The sequence below is a fragment of the Lissotriton vulgaris genome, chromosome 5 (assembly GCF_964263255.1).
Source record: "Lissotriton vulgaris chromosome 5, aLisVul1.2, whole genome shotgun sequence".
Lineage (NCBI taxonomy): Eukaryota > Metazoa > Chordata > Amphibia > Caudata > Salamandridae > Lissotriton > Lissotriton vulgaris.
Genome location: NC_141693.1, coordinates 508,364,809 through 508,391,715, shown reverse-complemented (window position 1 = coordinate 508,391,715; position 26,907 = coordinate 508,364,809).

Sequence of the window (26,907 nt, the reverse complement as noted above, 5' to 3'; positions counted from 1 at the left end):
CATATTTTGCAATAGTCGATGGTTTCTTTGAAAGTTCCGAAACAGAGTCAAAAGAGAATCTGGACTGGTTAGCCAAACGAGCATTTAGATCAGACATAGATAAATCAGCAGGATCTGCATATGTCCGCTCATCAATGTTGGCAAGAGGAATTGTATTTAATAAAGGATTGGATAAAGCAGGCATCTCGAGGGACACCTCCTGATCTGCACCAGATGTAATAGCCAGCACAGAGTTCCTCACCATGGAAGGACAGGATGTAGCCGGTGTCATACTATGAAGAATCGGCCACCCTGTGTATCTTGACATTGTCAATAGAAATAAATCTGTTTTCTTTACGACCTGGAAGTGGTGGTAAAATGACTGTTCTTGTGCCCTTCACTCCAAGGACTCGAACCGGCGTTCTAAATGAGGGACCAAACTCTTTCTTGTTATCGATCTTCTCTCGAACCAGTTCTCCAACTTGGGGTAGCCAGCCAACTACCGGGATCTGCAACGCATCATCCGACGTGGAGGGCAAGTGTTCCTTTGCAAGACTGTCTCTGGTCTTTTGTAGATCCTGTAAAACATTGCAATGTTCATCTACGTCAAAGGCCGCGGCCTGGGCCTGGCAGTCTGCACCATCAAGGTCAGGGACGTACATCTTGATACCAAAGAGCATTTCGTATGGGGTCCGCCCACCCAGAGACCTTCTGCTGTCAAAGATTGCTTTAAGTCGCGGTTCATTCTCTCTACTACAGAATTGCCCTCAGGCCTGTAGGGACTTGAAAACTTCACCTGTACTCCCAACGAAACCATAGCATCCTTATACGCCTTAGAGGCGAAAGCCGGACCCTGGTCCGAATGGAAAGTACCACAAGCAAAGATTCCCACAAAGACACGCAAATCCTTAATGACAGTTCGCGAATCAGCGCTTCGATGCGGCCATACCCACACAAAGCGTGTGCATGAGTCAACTGCTACTAAGATGTATTTACAAGCAGTATCAGAAGAAAAAGGACCGCAGTGATCCAAATAAACGCAACCAAGCGGTTTATTAGAGATGCACAACTGTGTCTGAGGCGGACGCGCAGCAGTAGAAGGCTTAATCTGCTGACAAATGTCACACATAAGGACATAATCGCGCGTCTGTTTGTACAGTCCCCGCCACCAGAACCTCTGTTGTAGCTGAGATACAGTGGCTGGGACGCCCGCATGCGCAGACGCCACACCTTCATGAGCCGCTGTAATCAGAGAAGCTCTGCGATCCGAGTTGGGAACTAAACGCTCTCCAACTTCAGGAATTTTCACATAAGGAACCTTATCGGGACTTAAGTGGTATGTGTACTTCGAAGGGAACCCCGCAGGATATTTACCTCCCTTCGCTGTGGCAGCAACAGCCGCCAAGATGTCATCATCTATTTTGCTTTTGGACCTCGTGACCGCTGCAACTAAGTATTTTGATACCGCTGACTTCGCTGCTTCATCAGCAAGCGAGTTGCCAACAGCGTGGACTCCCACGCGCTGGTGGCCGAGAGTATGAATCACAAACACGAGCGGCAGTTTCTCTTTAAGTTCCGCCACTCGGACCCAGATCATTTTATGTTTTATTGTGCTACCCTTGGAATCACGAAAATCATTCTGAATCCAAAAAAACAAGTTCTCATTGTAAGACTGGACACAGTAGTAAGAATCACTTACGATTAAAGTCGTCACACAAGGATCAGCGTACTCCAATGCAAGCATAAGAGCACGAAGCCCTGCCAACTGTGCGGTGCAGTCCCCTAGCGTTTGCGTGTGCACAACACTGGACTTGAACTCATCGTTCACCATGGCACCGACCACAATGGCGCAAGCGGAAACGTAGGCATGTTTAGAGCCATGCGCAACCTGCGCCGAACCATCCGTGTAAATGATACAGTGGAAATCCTCCAACGGTCTCATTGCTAAAGGAGCAGGATGAACAAATTCATACTGTAAATACTCCTGCGACCGTAAAGCGGCGTCAAATATAAACGTGACATCCTGAGATGTCAAGGATGTAGCCCACTGAATCCACCGAGGGTGCAAAGCTTTAGAATTTGGTACACTGGCTTTCGTGACCGCCTCCAAGGCTGGACACGGGGTGACAACCAACATGCGCTTTCCCTGCGACAGGGCACGTTCCTTAAGAATTGCCATCTGCACAGCCGTTAAAACTTTCTCCACAGTGGAAAAACGCAGTTCAGCCGAAGTGTACAAGTGTGACTTGTAAGCAATAGGTACAGTATCCCCTTCATTAAAAGTCAGGTACGTGAAACCCACCGTCCCAGGGATAATTCTTATCACCAGGTTGGTCTGGTTATCACGAGTCTGTAAGTAGTCAGAAGCTAGCATATCAGCCTGCAAGGACTGCAGAATGGCTGAATGCTCAGGCAGCCAGCATGATTTGGAAAAAGATGGTTGTACCAAGGCATATAAAGGCTTGATACGCTGGGCATATTCCGGAATGTAGGTTCTCCCGAAATTCAAAAAACCCAGTAAAGACTGTAATTTTTTCAGCGTTGTCGGAGAGCGCAACTGCGCACACTTCTCCAGGAAGTGAGGTGCCAACCCCTTTCCTTCATGGTTAAGTTCATAACCTAGAAACAACACTGTGTACTCCGCAATGTGTGATTTTGCAAAGTTAAATTTGTAACCCATGTCTGCAAAGTTACAAATGATGCTGTTTACTCGACACAGATGCACCCAAAGCTCGTCGTCTGTGAGATAAATATCATCCACATATGAACATGCAACTGGATCGAATCGCTCCAAAAGAGAGACAATGCGGGCGGAAAACACTCCAGGACTATTCTTATATCCCATTGGGAGTCGTTTAAACATTTTTTGTACGCCGCCGCACGTAAAACTGGTCCATTGGGAACTTAGACCATCTAATCTATGTGCATAAAAACCATTGGAAATGTCAAGCGTGGTTTTGAACCGTTTACGCTCAAGACTATTCACTAGGGCAGAGCCGTGAGTATTCTGTACCGCACAGTTACGGCAATGCGAGTTCAAATGCCGGTAATCCAAAACTAGACGATAAGAGCCGTCCGGCTTGTTAACAGTAAAAAGGGGATTATTCATTGGTGACACACATGTTTCAATTACACCTTGATATTCCAATTGTTCAAGGATAGCCGCGACCGAAGCTTTAGCTTCACGTCGTATGGGGTACTGGGGTTGTGGCTGAGGCTGTGACCGTAAAGGAATCTCATGGCTAGGGGACAATTTATCCCAGCCACACTGATTTCGGTACACAGCCGGCGCAAGCGCCAGAGCCCACTCTTCTGCAAAATGCAGCGCTTCCACTCTCGAGGCAGTGTGCGCGAAACTGGGGAGGATTATCTCCTCCCCTCGCGGAGCTGCGAGAAGAAAAGGTGGGGGCCAGTCAGCCTCCGAAAGCAAAATGTCATACGTATCTGAAAGATTTTCCCAAAACACCCCTTTTACAGTTCGCTGCATGTCACCTTCGATTAACAGGACAATTTCAAAAAGCCTTTCAGGGGGAGCAACATGTGTATCAGCCGTTTCGATTACAACATAAGTGTCAGTCGCTGTCACCTTCAACAGTGGACGGAGGGCCTCTCTCACTATGGTAATCTCCGCCGCGCTGTCCAGCAAGGTCAGAGCCCACGTCAGATTCCGAAGCCGCGTTCTCACTATCTGGGGCATATCGATGCGCCGTTAAGGCAGCGACTTTCTTCTTGGCAAACTGCGGTCTCTTTGGCGTAGAGTCGTCCCGCTGGTCCCCTTCACTTCGCGTGCGGGGCTGGCCACGTCCTTGCTGACCACCCCTGCCCCTGCCGCCCCCTCCACCACCGGTTGACGGAGCCGATGAGTCCTGAAAGGAACGAGGAGAGCGTTGGTCAGATGCCTGATATCTTTCAGGCGATTTAATCGTAGCGCGATCGCGCAATTCATAAACACGCTCTGACTGCGCAGGTAGTGAAGGTGCCGGACTAGAGACCTGTGTCTGTTGTTGTTGTTGCTTACCCTTATTCTGCTTTTTGGGCCAAGTTTGTTTCTTGGACTTGGGCTGTCCACTTGTTTCCGAAGACTGCCCCTGGGGCTGCTTCTTTTCTTTTTCAAGAAAAACCTTCGCACCCTTAGAATTGCGGCCAACCGTTTTATAAGCCGCCACAATAATTCTCGCCAGCTGACGGGGTTTCTCGGCATCGGGTACTAACGCCAGACCATTGGCCACCTGAAAGTTCACTGCATCCCCTTTTACATTGGCAAGGATAATACCGCAAACTGTCTCAAATGAACCGTTCAGGCGCATACCCAACTCAACCGCCGACTCAGGTCCGTGATCATCCTGAACACGTTTGAGGATCACAGACAGGTTCGAAACCGATGGTGTGCCAAAGCACCTCGAGTAAACCGCTGCAAATGTCTTACCCCATGTCTCACAGTCAGCAAGTTCCGGGGCTATTTCCTTCGGTAAACTAAGCGTAAGAATCCGGTGTTTTTCACTCGGAGTCGTATTAGGAAACACAGCCTCTAACTGGTCGAATTTCTCGGCAAGCCAGTAAGGAAATTCATCCGTACTATCTGGCTTTCTGCCCATAACGGAATTCACCAAGACAGGACTGATTTTCAAACCAGCCTGTTCTGCTCGAAGCTGCGCACCTGCGGGAGCTGCGCCTTGAATATTACGACTAATGTAATGAACAAGCGCCCTAATCACGCCAACCGAGACCTCATGAAGACGCCTCAGGTCACCTACGTTACAAGTGGCGCGATTAGGATGAGGAGTAAATCCACCCAAGGCGGGCCAATTTGTGCCCGGAATGGACAAAGGACCTAACCTCGTAGCGTTCAAAGAATGGGGTAGGGCGCCACCAAACCAAACTCCGTGCTGCCAAGCGTCTATAGGTACTTCCAGTGCCCTGTACGGAGCATAAGCCGCCGGTACTGCCGAGGCAGTGTATGAATGGAAGACGCCCGAATTAGCGTCCACAGCCGGAAATGTTACCCAGGAATAAAATAATTCGTACGGGTACGCATGTTCCGCACTCACCACTAGAACCACAGCCAAGCCGTCCACAGGGACATTGTATGTCCGCAAGTGGTCGCGAACCGCGATGCGGCTATGCTGCGCAATTTCCACGGCCATGGTAGCAAAGGAAGCGAAAAGAGACAAAGAACAATTTATAGCACAACTGGGTAGTAATTCAAAGAAACCGTTTACTGAAGAATTCAAGCTTGAAAAGACCTATTTCAAAAATAGGCAGGTTTTTCCGACACCACCGTTTACCGGAAACGGGTATGAAGGTGTTAAGGTTTTGAATGATATACTACTCGAGTGTCATGAAATACGGCCAACCAATCCGTTGGGCGCCATGTTGCAGGGTTTCCGTTCTCCCACAGAACTGTGCATAGAGATCTAGAACCTTAGTGAGTTAGGATGATCCAAAACTCATCTCAGTGTCAGGAATCTCCTTACCTAGCTAGCTACAGTGTCTCATGGATCATTATGGAATGAACCATGTCTTAGACAAACCAGAACATGATCTTTAGAATACCTCAGGAGTCGTGGAACACATGAACACTCTTTCGTTATATAATCATTTCAAACCAAAACTGGGAGTCAAAGAACACACATGCAAGTTTGAAATATTTATTATTCAATGCAAAGTTCTCAAACGCAGTATCTTGTATAATACCAAAATGCAGATTATAAAAATCAGAGTTAGCAGCATAGTCACTAATCCATAGTAAGCAAAAGGTGCTAGCATGTTATAATGCAAAACCTATAGAATCGATATCACCTATATTTCGCGCACCCTATCTAGTATATTATTTTATATCTAAGAAGGTCTCATTCGGGCTTTAGCAGGGCGGCCCCATACCTCTCAATGTCAGTAGGAGCAGTTCACATCAACAGCTACCAGCTCTCTCCATGCGCAGCACCAAGTGTCCTCGTTCATTCCGTGTAACTCTATCTTAAACCCGCGTAGAGCCCAAAATGTTGGCATCAACATTATTTGTGTTATGTCTAATGTCTAATGTGGTGCGAGGATCAGACTTCTCAGCAACCTTGTGTTAGGTTAATCTTAGAGTGTGCAGCTCTCAGTGTGCAGACAGTTGTACCAAGTGTACGAGGCAAAGCTGATAGCATAGGAATAACATATTATTCTCAAATAAAACACCTCACCACTTCTAGGGTGAAAGCTACAACAACAAGTACGTGTCGTGTGCAAAACTGAAGCCGAAGGCAAAACGGCTGTTTAAACATGTAATACACTCATGCTAACTTAACGCAATATATGTAATGAAGTATCCATATGACAACACCTTGCAAGGAAAATGGGACATCCTCAACCGCAGCAACCTTTTAACACTCTGCGCAAACATCCTGGGACTGGAAGGCATTAAAACCACAGACATCGAAACCATCTCTTTTCTGCCCCCGGATGCGGAGGAAAAAAATGAAACAACGGAATTAACTTTCATCAGCCCAGACCTGGCGAAGGCTCTGAGGAGCCAACATTCTCTATTGGAAAGCTGGGGCATAAAGATAAAGGCAAAGCCGGCACAAAAATACCCCTCAATTTTTAAAACCTTGATGTCACACTCTAAGCTGGGCAACCAGGAACAGGGCGCGGCTGGCATCACACGCATAAATGCTTCCTCCATCTATCGGCCAAAAGTTGTGCCCGTCCTCCAGGGGTGTAAAGGCAGTATAAACACTAGTTCAATCAACGGAACCCCAATCAAGATTACAACCAACCTCAGCCAAGGAAATCCAGTGTGCACAACCAGGGGTCACGCAAGCAAAGATTGGTCCTGGCTGCCATCAGCACTAAACTCCAGCTCCTAACACACTCTGTCCTGCAAATTTAGCCCGATCTTATCAACACACTCCCATTGAGCGAGTAAAAACTTTAAACCAAAAGAGAATCATCGAGAGCGTGAAAATATTAACGTGGAACGTCTCAGGCCTCAAAAAGCTGCTACTAAATCAAGCCGGGGTAAAATTCTTGGAGGAAGCAGACATCATATGCATACAGGAAACTTGGCTGACCCAACCGCTGTTGCTGAGAAGATATGCAGAATATGGCAAAGCAGCAAAAAAGAACAACATATTTGGAAGACCCTCAGGGGGGACCTGTGTCTACATAAAACACTCGGTGAACATAGAATTCATGGAATTTCAAAACCAACCAGACACCCTTCAGGCGGGCATTCTGAAATTCCCCCAATCCACCAACGGCACTGCTCCAATACTACTAATCAACATCTACCATAACTTGCAGGAGAACACAGCTAACTTGCTCACACTTGCAAACCAACTAGAAACCTTACTGCTACGCCACTCATCCTTAGACTACATTATCCTCGGTGACTTCAACACTCACAACATAGAGGTTTCTACTGAGCAAAACCAACAGCGCGGGCCGCCAAAGTACTGAATGAACTTTTAAAATCCTACAAACTGGCGACAGCGCACACAGTGCTCTTAAAGAACACCCCGGGAGCCTTGGTCGGTCCCATGTACAACAATCAAATGACGATCAACTATATCATCTTAAGCGATAAACTGCAAGCCCAAATGACAAACTTCATTGTTCACCAACGTAATGACAGCGACCATGCAGCCTTAACAATCACTATGAACCTATCAGTGAAATCACGATATAGGCCCGCATGCATCGGGACAACGGACGGCCAAGAATTAACAAAGCTGCCTAGAAGAATTAAATGGGGACAGGCAGCCACCGCAACTTTTAACAACTGGGCAAACTCGTGGGCAGGTTGGCCTCCGCGTAAACACAGCCAGGACGCAATAGTAATATGGGACGGAATCACCGTGACTTTAGTGGCAAAACTCCGGGGACGTGGGGACAAACAAAGGACAACCCACTGGCATCCTCCGACGGCCTTTGGATTTAATGCAGAAATTAAAACAAGCGCAAAGGACTTGAACAAAAAACGAATAGCCCTTAGTAAAAACTGCACAACCACAAACAAAATACAACTGCAGGAGGCCGCAAAGAGCCACTCCAAAAAAGTGTGGGCTGCAAAGCGTAACCACTGCGAGGCTCAGTGGCTGAAAATCTTCGATTTGTTGAGCCCCGGGAAATGACAAGAGTTCTGGAGTTACATAAGTCACCTTGGTCGAGGTACAAACCACAGAGAAAACTCCCTCGAGGCATCAGTCTGGGTCTCTCACGTAAAAGCGCTCTACAACGAAGAACGACCAGTCACTCAGCCACACGACATGCCCTCATTAAGAGAGAATCCGGCATTAATCATCGATACAACGCCCCCTCCCGGAAAATCTCTAGTGTCCAAAATATTTTAAAAAATTAGACCAAACGGCGCACCGGGCCCCAACGGCCCCCCAGGACATCTATTCAAATCAAACATTGAATTCTGGTCCGAAAATCTGACCTACCTATACACTGACTGCTGGCTAACGGGGGACGTGCCTGACTCATGGCGAGGCTCGCTCTTGCACCCAATCCATAAGAAAGGGACCAAATCAGATCCAACTAACTACCGCATGATCGCCCTCTTGGACATCGAGGGCAAAGCCTACGACAGTGCCATCTTGAAGGACCTCACAGACTGGGCAAGCAAAGAAAATCTCCTGCCATTCTGTCAAACAGGCTTTAGACCAGGGTCCTCGACGGTAGACAATATCACTGCACTTTCTTACCTAGCCAATCGAGCGCGGCTGCGCAAAAGTCTTCCATTATTCGCCTGCTTCATCGATTACTCAGCTGCGTTCGATGGAGTAGATCGCACCATCCTATGGAGAAAGCTGGTCAATTGGAACATCGACCCCTCTCTGCTAAGAGCGATACAATCTTTGTATCAAAATACCTGGGTAAGAATTAAACTTTCAAGTGACTCTGCAACCGACAAGATTGACACGAACCGTGGCTTAAAACAAGGGTGCGTGTTGGCACCCCTTCTGTTTAATTGATACACAGCAGACATGGAGATAGCCCTGTCGGGGGCCACCCTAGCAACGCCAAAGATCGGGGCAACCAAAATTAATTTTATGCAATACGCGGATGACCTCGTAATCCTGGACCACACAAAAATAGGGCTTCAAAAGGCACTCACCGCCTTGGCAACATACAACAACAGAAACAGGCTGTTAGCAAACCCGACCAAGTCAAAAATAGTCATCTTTGGGCACTACCCCCCCAAAAAAAAGAGCAAAATTGAGCCTTGGCCATTTGACCTTGGACAGCACACAGAAATACACGTACCTGGGGGTCTCCTTCCACGAATCGGGGTTGTGTGGCACCCACTTAAAGAAAATTCAGGGTAACGGGAAGACCATCACCTTCGCCCTTTGTAAACTACAAGCCTCTTTATACAGTCCATCATCAACTGCTATTCAAAGAGTCCTCAAGGCCAAGTTAATGCCAGCCCTTAATTACACACAACAGGCGCACCCAGGCAAACTGAACAAGGAGTTGGAAAAAATACACTGCGGGGCATATAAGAGACTGTACCATTTACCAAAATGTACAAGAAACACTCTGATTTGCCTGGAATTCTCACTCAACCAACAAAATCTGGAAGAGATGGCAGCCCTAAGCAAATATTACTACCTTACAACAGCGGCACGCGACAACACACTGAAGGCCGTCTTGAAACATATCTTCATGGAACCCGGGAACCCCTGGTCAGCTACTATTGAATCAGCAATGACCCAACTTAACCTTGCGATCGAGTCGTGGAATCCAGACCTTGTCAACTACACAACCATTAAACACGCGATAAAAAAGCAAGTGCGTGCCTGCTCTCGGGACTTGGACCTTGAGTCTCTTGCGAAAAGAGCCTTCCATGAGTCTCTATGCTTGCTGCACACCCCGTGTAACCCTCGAAACCATCTCACGCAGGCCGTGGGCCTCCCAGCCCTCCGTAAGATCCTAGCCTACAGACTGCACCCCCTCCCGCTCAAAGAACTATACCACCCGGGATATGCTGGCAAGGGAGTTCGGGAATGCAGACTCTGTAGTTACAAGCGTGAGTCATTGGCCCACTTACTATTCTGCTGCCCTGCCCTACGTGTACCCCGCACCCTCTACCTCAGGCCGATCCTTAGGGATGCGGGGACACGCACAGCTAAGGAGGCAATCCATCAATTATACACCTTGAGCATAGTAAAACAGATGGCCTCATTCGGAAAGTTTATACAACAGACCCGGTCCGAGCTGATGGCAGCCAAGGGCGCACAGGAATAAAGACTTTGCTGCGGGACACTGGGTGGCCCTCCCAGGTCCCCGACTGCGTGTGCCCTTTTGAACTCTGGGAACTTTTCATAAATGCTTGCCTGCTGAAACATTTTCGGTTTTAACTTTTGTAATTTCATACCTTGCTCTTAATGTAATGGTTTTAAGTAACCACACAATAAAGTTATTCATTCATTCATAATAACGCTCATCACAGTCAAGCAATGTAGGTCAAATGTGAATCTGAAAGTCACACATATGACACACGACTATACTGGTAAAGGCTGACAACAGAGTGTACAGCAAAATAAATCTATACATTACCCTTTTCTGTTTGTTATATGTGATCTAGGATGTGCAGTCTGCCCGTGGCTGATGATAATCCTTAGAGCCACCAATACCCAGGCCGAAAGGCAGCACAATGTTGTGCACACACACACATACCAGGGGCATCGTTTAACACATATTCATTTTTTGATGGAACGTTTGAGATGCATGGCAATCACACGTGGAAGGCTAATGTACAGAGCATGAATATTGATTAAGATGATTGTTGCATGTTGTGGTAGTATAAGACATATGTATACAGGAAAACACTTTCTAAGGAAAAGAGGTGTCTCTCATCAAATGCTGTAGAGAGAATGAGTAAAATGGGAGGGGTTGTTCAACTGTTACAGTGGGAAATGATATGAACCAATCAAATGCTTGTTTTTTAAGGTCACACGGCAATCGTGCACCGAGTGCGCAAGGTGGCCGCCCCGATGCGATTTTGACAAAATATATTTATCATAATATAAGTTTATTACAGTTAGAAATATATACATGTTTAAAATAATTTTGATTTTTGCGTGCTTTCATATACTGTTTAAAGTTATTTAGATATACTTTTGAGACAAAAAAAAAGTGAATGGCGTACCAGGTGCAATACTATACGTCTGTGATGTAACACAGGGCCTGGCAGCGTGTACTTGTTGAATACGCAAAGCGCAGTGGGGGCGACCCCATACGTACATGACGTAACGCGTGGCTTGGCACTGTGTACCCGTCGGATATGCGTATATGATGTTACACGTGACGCGGTTTCACGAACCCGTTGGATACGAAATGCACATTATTTAAGAGTTTAGTAACATGGCGGATAGGATTCGTGTGGTGATGGAGCTTGGTACTCTACCAATATGGGAGTGCAGTTTTCTCCTCCCAAAAAAAATACATATCTTTTAGCAGTATAATAGAGTTCCAAAATATTTAAAAATATAATAGAAAACATATAGGTTTTATATACATTAAAATATTAAATGAAGGTTTTACAGATGTTATAGGTAGGAATTAGCATTTGAAAAACCTTTGAAATTCACAAAAAAAACTATAGGTTTCAGGGACATTATAGTTAGTTGAAAATTTGACTCATATAAAACCAGAGAAATTCCCCTGTTATAGTTAGTTGAGCTAACTATAACTTGTGCGTCCGCAATGCACTGCTGATGAAGTCACATTTACATCACTCATGACACGGTCAGTGACAGCACTGATGACATCACTGATGACATCTCAAATGGCATCAATAGTGACATCACTGATGACATCATCCAGTGAATGTGTGTTTCTATAAAGTTTAAATATTTTTCATTTATATCTATGCCAAGGTGTATTGAAGAATGAGTGGATTTACAAGTGCTAAACGGATTATTTTGTAGGTGCGTGACTGACGGTATAAGTGAGTGATTGAATGTGTCTTACTGAATACATGGGTTAGTGACTAAACTGTGTGAAACTCTGTATTAGTTTCTCAGGTGGTGTGTAAGCAGCTGCATGGTGAGTAGCTACATGACTATATGGATTATTGATTTGTTGTCTAAGTATCTGTATGGGTTCCTGAGTGTCTGTGTGGGTCAGTGGGGGGTGACTCTGTGCACAGATGTCTGAGTTGGTGATTCACTGGATGTATGGATTCAAAAGTGCATATGGGAAGGGCTGTATGGGTGAGTTAGTGTGTGTATGGGTGTGTTGGTGAGTGAATCAATGTCTCAGTGGTATATGTGTAAGTAACTACATATGTTTTAAGGCAGTATATGTGAGTGTAGGATTATATAAATGACTATACGTGAGAGTACGCTATTTGAAGAGTGGGTGTATAAATGAGTGTCTGCTTGTTTCAGTGATTGTATAAGACAGTAAGTATGTGTTAGTATCTGCATGAATAAGTGATGTGGTGTCTCTATCAATAACTCAGTTGGTGTGTATAACTGTATACATTTGCAAAGGAGTATGTAATTCATTCTTTGCATGACTGACTAGGTCTGTGAGTAACTCTATGGATGAGTGCGAGAGTGCGACTGTATGTATAGGTGTATGTGTACATTTTATAGTACTGTATTGATGAGTAACTGTATGTATAAGTCGCTGGATATTGTGTATAGACCTAGGAAATAGTCAGTGGTATGTAGTATCTGGCATTGTTGTGTGTATGATTTCACAAATAGTAGTCTGTATTTTACAGTGGATGTATCAAAGTTTATTTTAGAGCATCAGTATGTGCATCAGATTATCACGTGGATGATGTCATTAGTGATGTCATTTGAGATGCCATCAGTGATGTCACTGACCATGTCATGAGTGATGTAATATGTGACGTCATCAGCAGTACATTGCGGGCCCACGAGTTATAGTTAGCTCAACTAACTATAATTGGTGAATTTCTCTGGTTTTATATCACGTCAAATTTCCAACTAACTATGTTTTTTTCAGTGAATTTCTAAGGTTTTTTAAATGCTAATTTATAACTATAACGTCTGTAAAACCTATGTTTTTTCAGTGAATTTCAAAGGTTTTTTAAATGTACATTTCATATTTTAATATTTATAAAACCTATATTTTTTCTAATTGTTTTTTAATATTTTGCAACTCCATTATCCTTTTTTTAACTTTAAAAATCATGTAATGTTTTATATCTTCCCCAAAAAATATGTATATCATGTGTTTTTTTGGGGGGAAAACTACAGTCCCGTTTCGGTAGTCTACCAAGCTCTATCAGCACGTGAATCCTATCCACCACATTTAAATGATGCGCATTTCCTACCCGACGGGTTTGTGGCACCACGTCCCGCGTAACAACATATCCACATGAGGTTGAGCCATCTGCTACTTTCGTGTGCGACTGGTGAACACTACCAAGCCGCGCTTTATGTCGTGTACGTATGGGGTCATGCCCCCTGCGCATTGCGTACGTGACGAGTGCAGCTGCCACACCCTGTGTTACATCATAGATGTACGGTGTTGTGCTGCGTACGCCATTTCCTCTTTTTTTTGTCTCAAAACTATATCTAAATAGCTTTAAAGTGTATATGAGAACAAGCAATAATCAAAAACATGTATATATTTCTAACTGTAATAAAAGTATATTATAGTAAATATATTTTCTCGTCGGGTGCGGTCTCCTTGCAACCTGGTTGTGCGATTGCCATCTGACCATAAAAAAGCATTTCACTAGTTCATAACATTTCTCATTGTAACAGTTGGAAAACGCCACTCATTTTAGTTAATCTTTGTACTGTATTTGATGAGCTACACCTCTTCTGCTTAGAGAGCTTTTTTCTAAACGTTTTGCTATGCACACATATCTTATACTACACACAACATGCAACCATCATCTTCATCAATACTCATATTTTGTGAAGTAGCTTTCCACCTGTGATAGCCATATACCTAAAAGTTATGTAATGTGGTACGTCCCAGGGGCAGTATAATGCATAGACAATGAACAAAATAACACAGATAGATAGTGGAAGTGGGTACGGGCACATGCGCTCGACACCTTTTAATTACCAGGGTTACATATTCTGTGCTGGATGCGTGTGGGGTGAGTATAAACAGCCTTCAGGGAACGGTTCCTGCTAGCATCAACTACAACAGTAATCATTGGATCACACACAGAGATTCAATATTAAAAAAATCTATAATTTGTGCTGCAGTAAGGTAGGGACAGTAGTTGTGAAATATTACAGAAAAAATTATATCGTAAAAGAACCACAATTTGTGGTATACTGAGACACAATCCATAGATCTGAAATAATACACAAAAAGATGTTATCATAAACGCTCCATCATCATCTGTAATAGCGGCTCGATCTGAATTGTGAACACTGCTGTCTGCAGTGTAGGCCAGACAGAGTGGTCAGCAAAGGCCCACAGCCACGTGGCATTGACTTGAGCTCCACAGTTTGCAACACGCGAAGCAAAAAAAAGCGTATGCGGAGCCTGCAATGATGCGTATGCGTGGTGCGGACAGAGCGCACTGGAGCAATGTCTTTTCCTACAGGACTGCGTCATCTACAATACCGACTCAATCTCAAATGTGAACACAACTGTCTGCAGTGTTGGCCAGAGAGAGCATTCAGCAAGGCCCCACATCCAAGTAGCATTTACTTGAGCTCCACAGTTTTCAATCTGCGAAACCACAAAGACTGTGTGAGGAGCCTGCAATGATGCTTATGAGTGGTGCAGACAGAGCGCACTCTAGCAATGTCTTTTCCTACAGAGCTGCGTCATCTAAAATAGTGAATTGATCTGAATTGTGAACACTGCTGTCTGCAGTGCTAATTGAAGGTAGTACTCACACACACAACCATGAATACTTTTTTGCACTACAAAAACATAAAATGCAGAAAGCTCTGCAATAAAGAAATCAAACAATTCAAATTGCGATTTCATCTGTCCACAGTCTACACTACTCACTGTTACTTTTGACTTCCAAGATGAATTTGGTTACTTTACATCCAAAAAAAGTTCTTCAAGCAAGTATACTAAAACAATATTGTGTATATTTTAATCGACGTTGTAGTTACTTGACTTCTGGATTCTGTAATTAAGAAATCACCACTCAATCTAAATTGTGAACCCTGCTAACCGCAGTTCAGGCCGGAGGCAGAGGTCAATAATGCCTCACAGCAAAGCACCGTTGGATTCAAAAGCACAGAATTGGTTGCACCTGATCGAAGGAGTTACACAGAAATCAACACATACTTTAACTTATGACATCCTCATTCATAGAATCAAGACCCAGTTTCACTGTTTTTACCTGCTGTACCGCAGTGTACTCCACCGACTGGTGTCAACTAAGCACAATAATCATGAATAGCAGTTAGCTACTCAAGCACAGAGTCTGTTGCACCTCAACTGAGGCAGTTCTATAAAAACCAAGCAGGAAGTAATATCAGACATCTTCCATTGTGGGATCAAGACACCGTTCCACTGTTGGGACCTAGAGTTGGTTGCACCTGGCCGAAGGGAGTACCTTCATCTCCACTCACAGATGCAGTTCTAACATTGTCCATTGTGGGATCAAGACACCGTTCCACTGTTGGGACCTAGAGTTGGTTGCACCACATCAAAGGGAGTACCTTCATCTTCACTCTCAGATGCAGTTCTAACATCGTCCATTGTGGGATAAAGACACCGTTCCACTGTTGGGACCTAGAGTTGGTTGCACCTGATCAGAGGGGGTACACAGAAATCAACACAGACTTTAACTTCTGACATCCTCAATCATAGAATCAAGACCCTGTTTCATTGTTCGGACCTGCTGTACCGTGGTGTACTGCACTGAATGGTGTCAACCAAGCACAATCATCATGTGCAGCAGTTAGTTACGGAAGCACAGAGTCTGATGCACCTCAACTGAGGAAGTTCTGTAAAACTAAGCTGCAAGTAATTTCGGACACCGCCCATTGTGGGATCAAGACACCGTTCCACTGTTGAGACCTAGAGTTGGTTACACCTAGTCGAAGGGAGTACTTTCATCTCCACTCTCAGATACAGTTCTAGCATTGTTCACTATGGTATCAAAACACTGTTCAACTGTTGATGCCTGTTGGACAACTGTGTCAGTAGTATACAGACCACTCCATGCTGCTCGGCCTCAGGCTGGGCGCTGTGTGCCTGTGTCGCGGTAGCCAGCGTTAATCTCAGGAGCCTTCCGAGCTCGCAGACTTCTGCCCAGGAGCTTCTGCCGGCACGTGGTGGGCCTTCTTTCAAATACACCGGGGTCAAAAAGTGAACTGTGGAGCATATGTGCGTCGCAGCGGCCATGACGGTTTCTGGATACAAGCGACTGAGAGCATCATTCATGCAGCCACCTTCGTGGCTGTGTAACCTGCGCAGACCTGGCAGACATGTTAGCCATTTTGGAACAAAACCACACCCAGAGAAACCTGCCTCTTCTTCAAACCCCTACGCTAGCCTTGCCTACGCTCAGCCAGTCCACTACGCTAAACAATTGGGGGGGGAGTAGGCACGTACGCGCTACCTTTCCGTTATCTTCCCTACTCACTGTACTATCATGGTGGCTTCCACTGTCTACTTCACTCAATAGAACATCAGTGTATGTTGTCATGTACATGTCTGTGCTCTGCATACACAAATCTGGCCGACACATCTCCTCAACACTTTGCATTGTATACTTTTATAATCGAGAATTACTTGTCACCTTCACACATACTTTGCTCCCATCTCTCCCCGCATTCTGTGTAGTGTGGCAGAGGTACCATGCCATGTTTGGTTTGTATACATGGCTAGCCATAGTTCCCACGGTAGGTAGTGATGTTGTATCTGCTAGGTGTACATCTTGTTTGTCATGTTGTATGTGATTACATAGAGTAGCGCGTTTATTCACAAACAGTTCTTTCTCCCACTTACATATTGCTGTCTTGGACCAGGGTCAGCGGACTCGACAATTCTCGCCTCAGTGCCTACTCTAACCTGGGGTCCCACTCGGTGACTCTGGGCATTAGCTTGCCTAATCTCCACAACGGCCCCATCAACGCCGGGGATGCCTGGCTCCACCTTGGGGATTCCCAGTAGGGTCCATCCCACAGGGAAAGCCAGGACGGGTTCCCCAGCGGTATACAGCGCCGAGACGCCCCTTTGCTGGGGCAGCTATGCTCTTTACAAGTATACAACATTTAACATTTTAAAGAGCATACTGAAGTTTTTGTCACAGGTGAAAATTGCAACCACAATGGCAGTCAGTCATTACTATCCAAGGATGTCCAACTACACAGTGCTTTTAAGCTTACAGCCCCTAATCGTGTGTCCTTTCTTAAAAGGACACCAACTCCCACAATCAGACCAATAGCCTCACAGCTTTCTAACAGCAGTTATCTGCTTCTCAATACCATGCACTCCTACGGAATGTGAGCTGGCATACCGTATGTCCTTACTGTTTCAAACCGAGTAACTTCCTGTGGTAATGTCTATTCCCACCCGCACAAACTAACTCCCAAACTTCAATTTGGCCTTCAATTCCTACTTTGAAAACAGATTTCATTAAACAAACCAAACTGAAGGCGCTTTTGTTCACAACAGAAGTGTCCCTCAGTTCTGCAAAAGAAATGTATCGAATGCAGATACCACGAACATCAAGTAAAATACATTCCCTTTTAAATACAAACCTCCTATTACACTTTGTGAATTGTTACACAATTTTCAACACATCTCAGACTCAAGGTCTGGCACACATTTTTAACACAATCTCCTCTGCACTTCTCACACGCTTTCAAACTGTTTTTCTTTTAATACCAGACTTCATTAATTCGATCCTGTCTGGAATAACAGGAACAGTGCCCATAATTCTCGTTCTCTTTGCGGCTACCCTAGTACTAATTTTGCTTGTAAAAAATGGGTGAGCTCTCTGTGGTAACTAAGCATGGGTGTTAAATCCGTTCCGCTCGCGGATTTCACGGATTTTCGGTAACTTCGCAATCCGCGAACTCTCGCAAATTTGTCGAAAATCTGCAAATTCGCATGCAGCGGATTTTTTTGCTTGGTGATACAATATTGCTGTGCGCGGCGTTCACTTAATGTCATTCAGCGTTTGCCGAGTTGTTTTTCTCGATATTTTGCAAGTGCTGCACCATTTTGGATCTTGCTGTGGGATCCCGCGGGAGTTTGGCGACCGCGATTACGTCATCGCGGCTTGCCACCTTGCACAGCGAGAGTTTGTCAACGCGAGTACGCCGTGATCACGTATCGCGGGAGTTTGCAATTGCGAACACGTAGATGCGGTGAGCAGCAACAATCTCGCACTCGCGAAATTACAAAATTAGCGATTCTGCACAAGAAATCCACCAGCAAGCAGCATAAACCTTCTGAAAATGATGATTTTTATCAGAATAACTCCTCAGGTTGACATTTGCCTGCACTTTTTTTTGCAAGGAGTCCATTTTGGGGGGGGGGGGGAGGAAGGAAGTGCCCCACAGTCTCCAACTTCCTGTTCCTGTCCAGCAGGTTCCTCCCAGTGCTTTCTTCATGTGCTGGTCACTTTCATTCGGATCTTGACCTGGAAGTATTACTTTTTGTGGATGCTGCTGGATGCTTGGATTTGAGGCCTTTTTGACTTTCTTTGGATCACTTTTGGATTAGAAATTTCACAAGTAAGTTTGTTTGGTGCATTACAGTTGCTGCAACTACAATTTGGGAATTTTCGATTTTTGGCCTGTTGTTGGGGCCTTTTGCCCAGGGGTAGTGAGTGGTGCATGGACTGAGTCTTTCTGTGGGGTCTCTTTAATGTAAACATCATGGAGGGCATGGATGGCATGGGATTGTGCTGATTTTTCTGTGGTTTTCGATTTTTTGGGCTGCTGTTGGGGCCTTTTGCCCAGGGCTAGTGAGTGGTGCATGGACTGAGTCTTTCTGTGGGGTCTCTTTAATGTAAACATCATGGAGGGCATGGATGGCATGGGATTGTGCAGATCTTTCTGTGGTTTTCGATTTTTTTGGGCTGCTGTTGGGGCCTTTTGCCCAGGGCTAGTGAGTGGTGCATGGACTGAGTCTTTCTGTGGGGGTCTCTTTAATGTAAACATCATGGAGGGCATGGATGGCATTGGATTGTGCTGCATTTTGTGTGTTTTTTGATTTTTTGGGGTGTTCATGGGGACTGGCCATGTGGGTGGGGCCATTTTGAGTGCTAGTACAGGCAGGCCTTGGCCATGTGCTGGGAGGCAAGGGGCCATTTTGAATGCAGGCAGTGTTCTCAGGCCTGCACCCATTTTGCCTAGCTTTCATCCATTATGCCCAGGGGTAGTGAGTGGTGCAGGGACCTAGTCTTTCTGTGGGGTGTCTTGAATTTAAACATCATTGAAGACATGGATGGCATGGGATTGTGCTGATTTTTCTGTGGTTTTCGATTTTTTGGGCTGCTGTTGGGGCCTTTTGCCCAGGGCTAGTGAGTGGTGCATGGACTGAGTCTTTCTGTGGGGTCTCTTTAATGTAAACATCATGGAGGGCATGGATGGCATGGGATTGTGCTGATTTTTCTGTGGTTTTCGATTTTTTGGGCTGCTGTTGGGGCCTTTTGCCCAGGGCTAGTGAGTGGTGCATGGACTGAGTCTTTCTGTGGGGTCTCTTTAATGTAAACATCATGGAGGGCATGGATGGCATGGGATTGTGCTGATTTTTGTGTGTTTTTCGATTTTTTGGGGTGTTCATGGGGACTGGCCATATGGGTGGGGGCCATTTTGAGAGATGGTACAGGCAGGCCCTGGCCATGTGCTGGGAGGCAAGGGGCCATTTTGAATGCAGGCAGTGTTCTTAGGTCTGCAACCACTTTGCTTAGCTTTCAACCTTTATGCCCAGGGGTAGTGAGTGGTGCATAGGCCTAGTCTTTCTGTGGGGTTGTGGTACTGAAAATTCTGGACTCGTGTCATAAACATCGTCGTATCATGACGATTTTGGTATCAGCAGACCGGTAATGAAGTGAATACTATGCACAAGCATTTCCGTCATGATTCAATGACGGAATCACCCTGAAATCTGAGTTTTCGTCCTGAACCCTCGGGTTCCATTTTGTGAACGGCAGCCATTTTGTCATTGCCCTCACACAGCCAAATAACTAAGGCTAAATTCGATCTGAAAGGACACGTACACCTTTGCTGACTCCTCTGTGACCTGGGCAAGCTGACTCCACTGCCTGAAGCCAAACCTGTTCGGCCAGCTCCTCTTCTTGTGGCCGAAGGAGATTAGTATCAAGGCGCAACATGTCGTAAACCGTTCATCGCACACAAACTATGCCTAATCTCACACACACCTGTCCCTGTTTCTTCTTTATGACCTGCTTTACGAGGAGGAGGTGCCCCTTTTTATTGGGGATCCGTCAAAAACTGATGAAAGTTCTGGGCCTTGCCGGGTAATTGATCATGGACTGGACAAACTGAAATGTGGGCTTGTCATCATGACTCTGCTTTTTCTTTGTAGTGAAAATATGTGAATGGTCAACTGTAAAATAAGGAATGTTTGCCTTAAGCATATTATTTTGTATAAAAAGAGAAGTCTGGCTTTGTAATTTTGAGCATTCTCCTGAGAACATACATGCTGTTGTACTTCTAGGATACCTGTTACTAGCTGCAGCCAATAAATACGATCTTTGACTTCACCAAGAAGACTCTGTGTTTCTGTAGTCTGAAACAGGAAGGACTCGAAGTCTTTGGGTGTTCTCCCTGGCACCGCTGGGTTCTTAAAAACCCGGTACTTCAGTTGGCGCCCAACATGGGGCGGTATCAGCGGTACCGGTCCAAGCCAGAGGTTCATGAGGAGCTTCGTGTGAAAAATCGGGAGGAAGGCAACCACTTCATCGACCCCTGCATGTCGACGTGGTCCAAAAGTCTTTTCTGCGAGGTTCCCCGCGTCCCGACGGCTACGAAGGACTGCTGCCCTGACTGCCGCCCTGTTTTGGACCCTTGATGATTGGTAGAGCGAAACAATAGACGAGTCTTCTGGTGACGTCATCGATACCTCAGTTAAGTATAAGTGGAGCGTCTCCCAGTCCTTAGTTTGGTTCTTAGTTTGGTATTCTCTTGGGATCGCTTTGATTTGGAACTTGCAAGTGCCAAAGCCGAAGGACTCGTGTATTCACAAGACTATCGTATTCGATAATCCTTTGAAGTTTGAAGCTAGACTAGAGAGCGAAGATGCCTGGTCTTAGCAGACTTGGAAATTTGTTTTGTCTTGGTTGTAATAGGGATTCCCGGTTGGAGGACTCGTGGCCGGCTCCTCCGATTGGAACTCCAACCTATAAATTATATGTGAAACATGGCGTAGGCCCTATCACATATAACAAAGTATGGATCCAATACACCAGAAAGGATGGTGTTTTAAAATGGCCCCAATATGGTAGTTTTGACACAGAGGTTTTGGATAATCTAGAGGTTAAACTTTTTAAGAAGAAAGCCCGGCCGTTGATGTTTGACTCTTTGCGCCTATGGCGCAAAGAAGCCAAACAGAGAGAAATGAAATTAGCGAAGAAAAATAAATGAGAACAAGGTATGTCAATGGTACAAGCTGCTGTTGCGTTTAGGGATAACGAAGAAGAACAAGAAAGTGAACAGATGAAAAGAGTAAAGAAGTTAGCGGTAGATAGATACTACCCAGTTTTGCCAACTAAAGAACAGGAAGCAAGGATTGATCTTGAAAAAGATCCTTTAATGTCACACTTGTTGAGTTCGCCACCCCCTTATGCACAGAATGCTACGGCACCACCGCCACCAGTTGTGGCCGTACAACCTCCGAATTTTGTGCCACCTGTGATTCCTCCACAGCCAGCTCCTTTTCCGTTGGCTGCCGTTCCTTTGGCGCAGCCTCCTCAGGGGCCGCCATCTTTGCCTTTGCCTTCTACTTCTACGTCTGTTCTTAATGCCCCTAATGCTCCGACTCTGGATTCTTCTACTGTTGTTCCGTCTTCCCTTATTCTTTCTTCTTCTCCTTCTACTAGACAGCGAATGACTGCTGCCTTTTCTGATTTCTTTTCTCCTTGGTTGGGTCAATTGGGTATGTCCCCTGTTTCAGAGCGTAGACAGTCACGCAGTCAAATGCCTGATTCTAGAGAGAGAGAGATATTGTATCGTTTGGCACATAAATGGGTTACAGACTCGATAAGATATGAGTTAGAATCTATTATGAATGTCTTCCATCAGTGGGAAGCATCGAAACAGAGATACGTTTTTGAGAAAATGTGTGTTTTCCTTTGCGAGGAATTGGAGGAAAATAATTTGGAATCTAATATGTCTGAGTTGTATCGTGTATGGTTTGAGTTTGCAAAAGGCACAATTGTAGGTTCTGATGTTAAGAAAGCAGTTGCGACATTGTTGTCATTTAGGGGTGAGGGTGTTTCTCGTTGTTCGAGTCCGAGGTTAAGCAGAAGGCAAGACAATATCCCATGAGAGAGGTTCCCCCAGTTTGGAGGGAAGGGGACGCTAATGCTAATCCCGCCATTCCGCCACATTTTCAGCGTGTGTGGGTACATGTTCCATGGAAGCGAGCTGAAGTTTTGGCCCTTAAACAGACATTGCCTGATCCCCGTAAAAATCCTGCAGGATATTACAAGGAATTATCACAGACTGCAGGCTCATGCATTATGAAATTAGCTGATATAGACATGTTATTTGGAAATGTTGTTCCACAGCCTTTATGGGGAAAGATTTGTCATGCGGATCATGATCAAGAATTAGACGACACATGGGTTAATATTGCTGCTGCTGATGGCAGACAAGTTGGTGGTGCTAAGCCCGAGACTTTAATAGCAGAACTTCCTGGCAGGATTATTACGTTTATGAAGACTTTAATGCCCGAATTGCGTGTTAATTGGGACAAGCTGTCTGCATGCAAACAAAAGAAAGATGAGACTGTGTCTTACTTTTTCACGCAGTTTGAAGAGACTTTTGTAGATCATAGTGGTCAGGATATGACTACTTAAGGCGGCCAGAGATTGTTTGTTGACAAATTTGTACATAATTTGCTTCCTGAATTGTCCAATAAGTTGAAGGATTCTGAGAGTGCTTGGGCCATTTCCACGTCAGCACAGATTTTAGCTATGGCCCAGTACTATGAAAATAGCCGTAAAGATGAGTTAGAGAAAGCGGATAAAAAGACTAAGGAATTGAAGACTAAAGTTCTTCTACAGCAAGCTTATCCACCCCGTAATAATAGCCAGCACGACTATCAGCAACCTCAGCAATATTCGAGGAACTCGCAAAGAAACAAGTCATCTCAGCAACGTTTACCGTATGGACCCAATCAGTGTGCCTATTGCAAAGAAGAGGGTCATTTCAAGAGTAGTTGTCCGGTTTTGTTACAGCGTACAAATGGTGCTTCTGGTGCAAGAGGTCGAGGTGTTCAACAAGCTCCTAGATGTAGGGGACGTGGAAATTTCCCCCAGAACGCTCGTTCCTTCCCGCCTCAGAAGTCGATGAATAGTTTTGACCAGCAGAATAACGCATTTGCTAGGACGGCTCAGTACTATGCTGATGACTACTATGCAGAAGATGAGAATATGGAAGGTAATGATTGCTAGGACAGCCATGGATAAAGAAAGGGAGTTGTTTCAGTTCCAGTAGATCAGAGTGGACCTTATGTTGAGGTGATTACATCAGGTGTGTCAGAGCCTTTTCTGTTGGATACTGGTGCTACAAAGAGTTCTATTATGCACTCAAAACTCCCTGGCGCTCCTTTGTCTGGCGAAATGAATGTTTCAGTAGGTTTTTCTGGTGCCCCGGTTAGGAACCCGATCTCTAGTCCTATGTCTCTTTCTGTTGGACCTTGCGAATTTGAAACACCCCTTATTCTTACAACAGGTTGTGCTGAAAACTTGTTGGGATTGGATCTGTTGAAAAGATTATATGCGACTTTGTACTGTTCTCCTTCGGGAGTACAACTTACACTGGGTAAGAAAGTGGTTTCTCCAATGTATTTGTCGAAGGATAAACTTCCGACAGAATTGTCTTCTCTTCCGGATATTCTTTGGGCTACTGGTCCTAATGATGTGGGTCTCTTGGAAATAGCACCATATGTTGTAACATTGAAAGCCAATGTTAGAATGCCGCGTATTCCCCAATACAAGAGCTCTAGCGAGGGTGAAAAGGCGTTGTTAACGATCATTTACGACCTGATTGAAAAAGATGTAATTGAAGAGAAAAGAGGCAACGTTTGTAATAGTCCTGTTCAGCCTGTTTTGAAATGTACTGACCCCTCTCAGCCACCTGTTTACAGGTTTGTGATTGATCTTAGAGAGGTCAATAAAATAGTTGTGCCACAGTTTCCCGTTGTCCCTGATATCACTGCCTTACTGACTATGATTCCAGCTTCAGCTACTTGGTTCTCAGTGATTGACTTGAAGAATGCTTTCTTCAGCATCCCGATTGCCGAGGAGAGCAGAGATATTTTTAGTTTCAGTCTAGGAGGCCGAAGTTTCCGCTTCAAACACGCTCCTCAGGGCTACTGTGAAAGTCCATCAATATACAGTCAGGCTTTAAAAACACAACTTGATACGATTGTTTTACCTAATGGCACTACCCTTATTCAGTACGTTGACGATTTGCTAATTGCTGCAGATACTGAGGAGATTTGTAAAGAGCCACATTGTCGTTGTTGCGTCATTTGTGTGATCTGCATCACAAAGTCTCTCTTTCAAAATTGCAATATTGTTGACAAGAAGTGACCTACTTAGGTCACCTCTTATCGAAGGAGGGAAGGAAACTGACCCCAGAAAGAATTCAGGCAATTGCTAAATTGAGTGTCCCAAGGACACAGAGAGAAGTGCCTGCTTTCTTGGGCATTACATCATATTGCAGGCAATAGATACCGAATTTTTACTTATTGGCCAAACCTTTGGTGGCATTAACTTGTAAAGATAAACCGAATCCCATTCCGTGGTCTGAAGAATGCCAGAAAAGTTTTTCCGAATTGCGTGATGCATTGTGTTCGGCTCCTGTGTTAGGTATCCCCGACTACAGTAAGCCCTTTACATTGTATGTCCATGAGAAAGAAGGTTGTGCATTGTCAGTATTGACACAGTCTTTTGGGGGCAAGCAACGTCCATGCGCGTATTTTTCGTCTACCTTAGATCCGGTAGCTAAGGCGTTGCCGAGTTGCTTGAGAGCCACTGCGGCAGCAGCTGTTTCTATTCGGCAGTCTGCTGGGTTAGTGATGAATAACATGTTAATTGTAATGGTTCCGCATGCAGTAGACATTTTGTTAAACAGAACAAAGACACAGCATTTAACTAGTGCTCGATTGTCAGGTTATGAGCTGTCACTGTTAGCGACACATGTACACATAAAGAGGTGCAATACGTTAAACCCAGCCACGTTATTGCCAATTTCAGTAGAGACAGATGAGGCCGAAGAGCATGATTGCTGTCTTTGGACAGAAGAAGAAATGAAAGGGAGAATAGATCTTAGGGACACCCCTCTTCCAGAATGTGATGGTACTTTGTGGGTTGATGGTTTGTGTTTCAAGTTGCCGAATGGTGATACGACTGCAGCATATGCTGTGACGACTTTGCATACGATTGTTTAAGCTGCACGTATCCCACACAATTAAGCACAAGCAGCAGAGTTGATTGCACTTACAAGAGCGTGTGTGTTGGCGAAAGGAAAACGAGTGAATGTGTACACGGACAGCCAGTATGCATTTGGTGTGGCTCACAGTTCTGGACGATTGTGGAAAGAACGTGGGTTCCTGACTTCGCATGGTGCTAAGATCCAGCATGGTCAGTTGGTGAATGAGCTTCTCGAGTCACTGACCTTGCTGTTACAAGTTGCGATTGTGAAATGCAGTGCTCACAAAAAGGTTACTGATGATGTTGGCCGCGGAAATGCGTTTGCGGATGAAGTTGCGAAAGAAACTGCAAGGAATGTAATAAGTCGAATGTATGTTGCAGGCCCTGCAAGATGGGTTGGTGATGTTGGTATGTGTGAAGATACGATTGAGAGTGTGAAATCCATTCAAGCTGAAGCTACAGAGAAAGAATTGAGTGTGTGGAGAGAAAGTACGGGTAAATTGGATGCGAATGGTTGTTGGGTTGAATTGTCAGAACATCGGCGATGGTTGTTACCCGATGCGTATGTGCTTGCAGTGGTGACCATAGGTAGGTTTAGTTTACAAGGGAACCCAAAATAATGGCCAAGGACCATGGGTTAAGTTACTGATTTTATATTACAAAGGTCCTAGGTTTATAATGATATCTAAAGGATTAATTTTCACAGGCTAAAAATAAAGACTGTGTTTTTTCTTCAGTGTCCAGCCGGACCTAGAAGTATTTATTTTCAAAGTAGTGAAGATAAACAGCATAAAGCGAAAACATTTCGCACATTGATAACTGGGCACAAGCCTGTACCAAGTCAAGGGGAGACAATACAGAAGGAAAGGACAAAGAATTCACAGGCAAACAAGGAGAACAGGGTGGCTTATAATACAATGCAAGAGGTTCTTGAATAAGCACAAACCCACAGTAACTGCCGGGAAATTAAAAATCATATATCGGGCAGTACTGCAAAACAGTCGACGAACGTTTCGATCCCTATCTCCAATAATAAAGTGGGATCATCTTCAGGACTAGAATTGATTTTGCCTGAGTAGTCAAGTGAGCCTGTAGGGTATAAACAGGAGGAAAAAAGAAAAAGAAGGATTTTTTCTGTATCAATTATTTACAGTGTAAGTGCTAAAAGGCTAAAGTGCTAGTCAACAACCGTTTTTCCATGCAAGGTGCAACGTATGCATATGCAGTCGGGTGTTCCCAAAGGGCACGGATCTCATTGTGCTCGTGTTTGGGATGCATGACAACAGAACAGACGAGCAAGGCATACCGCGTTTTTTTATGTGGCAGTGGTGCTAGGTGGCGGGGAATATGTTGTATTGGTGGTGGAATATCGTGGT